The following is a 5,667-nucleotide window of genomic DNA, read 5'->3' on the forward strand; positions in this document are numbered from 1 at the left end:
GGTTAGAAGAATCTAGAAGGGGATTAGGATTGCAAGTGAGTTTGCTGGGTAAGGGAAAATAAGATTTTTATTAAAATAAAATTCATTTATTTCAACAAATAGTGGCAAGTTGCATTTTTAGAAGAATGCAAGTGGGAGGGGGGGGGGGGGTGCACATTTAGTGATTTAAATAAATGTTTTATTTAATTTATTTAAAAGAAGAAAGGGGATTAAATGAAATAAATAGGATTTATTCATTTAATTGATTGTGAATTTAGTTTAATGAATTAATTAAAATAAATTGAATAATTTATTTAATTAATAGGAGAATGTTTGAAGATGAATTAATTAAATGTTAATTTAATTAATTATGGCTAATGGGTTTTTAATCAAATAAATAGAAAATATTCATTTAATTAAACTGAACAGATTTATGTGACTACAGGAGATATAAGGATTGTTTTTTGGATAAATAAGGTGTACTTTTGGTTGAATCTAATATTTTAAATTTTTACAATGTTGAATTATATTATATTGTCAAATGATTGTGCTTTTGAGACTATTCGCATTACATTTAACAAAGGTTCGAAGATTATAATAATAGATCTTACTTGTAAAAATTAAGTGCACTTATTAGAGGGTGGATGAAATGAAGGTGGGAAGATGTCTATCAACTTGAGCTAGCTTCTCGCTCAGGAGTCATTCATTGCATGATACATATTTTCATCTCTAGTCTCTTCAGGAGCAAGAGGGGATCATACAATGAGTTGTTGGTTTGTTGATAATTGAATCTACAAACTTGGTGAGTTGTTGGTTTGTGGATGGTTGAATTCATAGACTGATTATAGATAGTTGAGTGTTGGTTGGATAATCAAAACATTTTCCTAGACATGAGGAGTTTAGGTTGATGCTAACGTAAAGTTGAATAATCAAAAAATTTATCCAAACAAAGAAGTTTGGGTTGATGTTGATGTTGTGTTGGATAACCACGACATTTACCTAGATAGAAAAATAATAACAGATTGTTAGTTTATAGTTTGTTGGCAAGAATTGTTTCTCATAAAAAATTTAATGGAAAAATAATGCGAGAAAAGAAGTCAATATTATTTTATTTGCAACCATGATTTGATTTGTATAAAAAATTGTTCGCTCTATCATATTTCAACAATGAACAAGACCTTAGATCTGGAACTTTTTATCTTCTATAGGTGTATTTGTCTTGTGGTGCAATGCATTTTGAATTGAATCAGTAAACGAACGGTTGGAACTATACAATTATATATGGTCTTGACAATGAAATTAGTACTTGCATTTTTTTTTATAGTAAATTAGTACTTGCATTTTATCCCACGTCTTCTGATACATATTTATTAACCCATTCCAAGCAGAAACATTTGAGCACTTTAAGCCATTGTTGCAAACAATACTTTTTTTATTGGTAAACGACAAAGCCAGAGAAGTTTATATTAAAATTAATATTCCAGTTACAGAGATAATGTCAGAGGCCTTAAGGCAAAGAAACCAAAATAGACAAGGGATAGAGTCCCCAATCAAACCAAAATCATTCCTTATCAAACAAACAAACTAACTAACTAACTAACAAATAGGAATGAACTTCTGAGCAAATCAATAACATTCTAATTGCCTCGAGAGGTTGAGAGTATAAGCATACAATATCAACCTTTCTGCCTTAAAGTCTAGAGGTATCGACATTGATACTACATGAGAGTCTTTGAAAGCTAAACAAAATTCTCTTTTAAAAGCAAAAGGAATTCATATCTACCAAAGCCTTGATTCAAATGTTGACCCTACGCTTGAACTCCAGACCGGGCACGACCCCTTCCTCGCGGACATCCCCTGCAACAACTTCCAGAAGTAGTTGACTACCCACAACCCCTACCTTCTTGAGGAACATCACAACCCTCACCTCTTGCAGGCAGACCATCATGCTCAATTTTTGGAGGGAGGAATCCACTTAGTCTGGCGAAATCTTTGAATTCATCTTCCCTATCATGATCCTCAAGATTATCACCCAACAATTTCCATTTGAGAAACCTAACAGCCATGGCTACAAAGGACTTGTGTTGCATCAAGGCAAGACCTTTAAGGTCCAGGAGAAAAGGGTAAAACTTGATAGTTTCTCCCGAGATAGAGAGAAGAATCATATCCCCTGGACGAGGAAGCCCAATGCCAAGGATGGCATATTTGAGAACTGAGTCTAGTCCTTCAAGCATTTCTTCTTCGAATAGATGAGAAGTTAAGGCGAGTACCTCCACCTTAGGAACTTGGTTATCAAGTAATGAAGCCACAAATCTAGAAGAGATATGAGAATTATCTCTGGGATATTCTTTTATGCTCAAGTGACCATGACCCAAAATCATTTTGACCACTAAGATTACCAGCGGTTCCAAAATCCTGAGAAGTCTTTTTAGTCTTTGATCAGAAATTTCCTTAAAGGAAACTTGGCAGCTAGAGCAAGACAACGAAACTTGAGTGTCCGCACCAAAACATGAAATCGGATGAGGGAAAACATTTTCTATGAATCCGAAGGGTTCTACCTTTTAAACAAAAGCTAGAGAAGCACGATTTCTTGACAGCAGAAAGGAAACAAGGGAGGAGAGAAACAACTAAACAAAACAAGGTAGCTGAAAAATCCTGGACTAAGGCAAAAATAACTGCTTCCGACATTCCCTCTTGTACCAAGCATCATTAATGAGAAATGCCTTGAGAAATAAAGCCCGAGGGGAAAGGTGGCGAAAATCCATATACCAAAGTATAGATATTGAAAGAAAGGACCTCAAAAATTTGCCACGAATTCATCTCGAACATACCAAACCATGATGGCAGTATCCTCATCACCTAATACGGTGACCTCAACAATCCTTCTTGAGACACGCCAAATCTGGACAGTTAATGATGTTAGAGACATCCAGCTTAATAGTTACTTTCTCCATTTGTATAGTAGATGACTTGTTGGGGAAAGTTGTGACTAGGATAAAGGAATAATACAAATTCCATGTCAACAGCTCCAGCTCAAGCCTCCGAGGGGCGAGTAGGTGGCAAAATTTAAAAAGAAGATAGTCGTTCAAATATAGATTTGAAAATCCAAACGACCTACCGATGGAAAGAACAATTATTATTTACTGCCATTGAAAATAGACCCCAATGAAAACACCGAGGTCAATCAAAATTTAATTCATCTGCCCACCAGCGGAAAGCAATCCCATCAGAAGCAACTTTGGATAGGACATCTGCGTCAATGTTAGCTTCCCTATAGATATGCTTACAGGAGAACTTTTCAAATGTAGAAAGTGTCACTAAGATTTTTTCAAGCAAGCTTTCAACCTCCAATCCGGGGAGAATGCGGTTCTAACTGCATTGATGGTGATTGTTGAATCCCCTTCAATTTCTAGATTCTTGATTTTTTGTTTAGAACACTCCATGAGACCTAGTAAAAGAGCCTTGAACTCTGCAATATCATTAGTGTCCAGAGGAATAGGAAAACCTAGCTTCCCTTTGACAACTCCTCTGAAGTCTCTAATAATACATCCAATTCCAGAAGCGCCTAGATTCCCTTTTGAAGCCTCATCAAAATTTAATTTTGACCATGCAGCTTTGGGAGGTATCTAGACTGAATTGGCTCTATCATTCTTTTTCTTTCCTATAAATGAGGAGATTTTTATGCCATTCCATCTTAACCTAGCTCTACTATCCCAGTCAATAAAAACTTTATTCAAATTTGGAGTGAGGGCTAGTTTGCTATACTTAATATCTTCAACAATGGAAGCCTCAAATGAGGAAATGATTGATTCTAATTTCCTCGCTTTGTTAGCAAAGAGCCTTCTATTATGCTCTTTCCAGATTTCCTAGACTAGACAAGAAGGAGACATTTCCCATAAAGGACTAAGAATGTCATCTTTGGATCGAATTGACCATCCTTGAAAGAGTGAAACTATATCATTTGGAAGGGTTGTGATCCAGCCAAGCTTAGCACATAACCACCTCCAACACTTTGCTGAAAAGGGACAACTTAGGAGAAGATGGTCAACTGATTCCTCATGAGCTTTACGAAGAATACATTTAGAAGGGCCTTGGAAACCCATCTTTATGAATTTCTCTATTGTAAGAATTTTCTTTTTAGTTGCTAACTAAGCAAAGATGCCAACTTTAGGAATTAGCTTGCTACTCCAAAAAAGTTTCTGTGGAATTCCTAGATCCTAAGAGGCACCTTGGTTGGCAAGGATATTATAAGCTTCCTTGGTACCATAATGACCTGATTTTGAAGGAATCCAAATCAGTACATCTGCACCCTCTCTAAAAACCACTTGCCTGTCCTTTATGACCTCAAGAAGTTGCTCTAATTCATTGGGGGGAAGGAGAAGACCGTCCAGATTCTTCCAGCTCCAACCAGGAAAAGAATTATCCCTTGAAAATTCTACATAGTCCCTGACATTAACCCCCCAGTGTTGTCTAAGCCAGGCCCTTGAGGATGGAACTAAAATGAGGGAATCTAAGCTTGGATATCCTCCCCAGGAGTCTTCCCAGAATAAGCTTGATGAACCATCATGGACATCTCAAGAGACAAAGTCTGCTATTAAACCCCTCCACTTAAGAATGAAGTTCCAAATTCGAGAGCCTTTAGGAGGGTTACCAACATGCAAAGGATTTGACGATTCCCCTACTGCAACATATTTTGTTTGCATCATTCTTACCCATCTTGCTTTGCTTTGGGGTCCGTGAGCATTTTCCAGACTAATTTGGCCCCCAAAACCTTATTCTGAATCTGAAGATTACGAATACCAAGCCCCCCTGAAGACTTGGGTTAAAAAACAATTTCCCAACCAATAAGAGCAATTTTGTTCTTTTCTTCCGTATTCTGCCAGAAAAAGTTCCTCATTTTTTGAATGATGAAGGAATTCATACATGCAGAGAGAGCTAAAAACGACATTAGATATATAGGGAGGGCTGAGGTTACTGCTTGAAGCATTATAAGCTTGCCAGCCCATGAAAGCCACTTCCCTCTCCAAGAGTTAACGTTCTGATCTATTTTTATCTTCGGAGGATCCCAAAGGTTCGAATTCCTCAAACCCTTATCAATAGGAATACCCACGTATGTGCAAGGCAGAGAGCCTTTCTTGCAATTAAGGATTTTAAGGATCCTTTTTTCTGAGGGCTGAGGGGTGGAGAAGAAAAAGATCTCTGATTTATTCTTGTTGATTACCTGGCCCAAAGCTTACCATAGGAGTACTTTGTTACAAACAATTCTTAAACAATTCTTATCAAATCAAGATATTGACAGAAAAAATCACAGTTGTTGAAGCGTAACTGTTCTTGTGCTGTTCATAGAATAATATAATTCTAAACAGACCATTAGAGAGAAAGAATAATATTGAATGAAAAGTATTAAATTTTTATTATTGATTATTATAAACAAATGATTTTATCAATATAGAAAATTACAGACATTAAGTTATCACAATCAATCAGATTAGAATCAGATTAGAATCAGCTGTTTTTTAATTAGAAGATTATCAGTAAAAATAACTTTAGTCAGCCATTATCCTCATTGTACTAAAAATATGTCGCATTTATAATCTTGAATACAAATGAGTTTATTTGCAGACTAAATGGCTTAAATTCCTTGCTACCAGATAATTGTAATCACCGGTCTTGTGTGTTTTCTTTCCA

The sequence above is a fragment of the Cryptomeria japonica genome, chromosome 6 (assembly GCF_030272615.1).
Source record: "Cryptomeria japonica chromosome 6, Sugi_1.0, whole genome shotgun sequence".
NCBI lineage: Eukaryota > Viridiplantae > Streptophyta > Pinopsida > Cupressales > Cupressaceae > Cryptomeria > Cryptomeria japonica.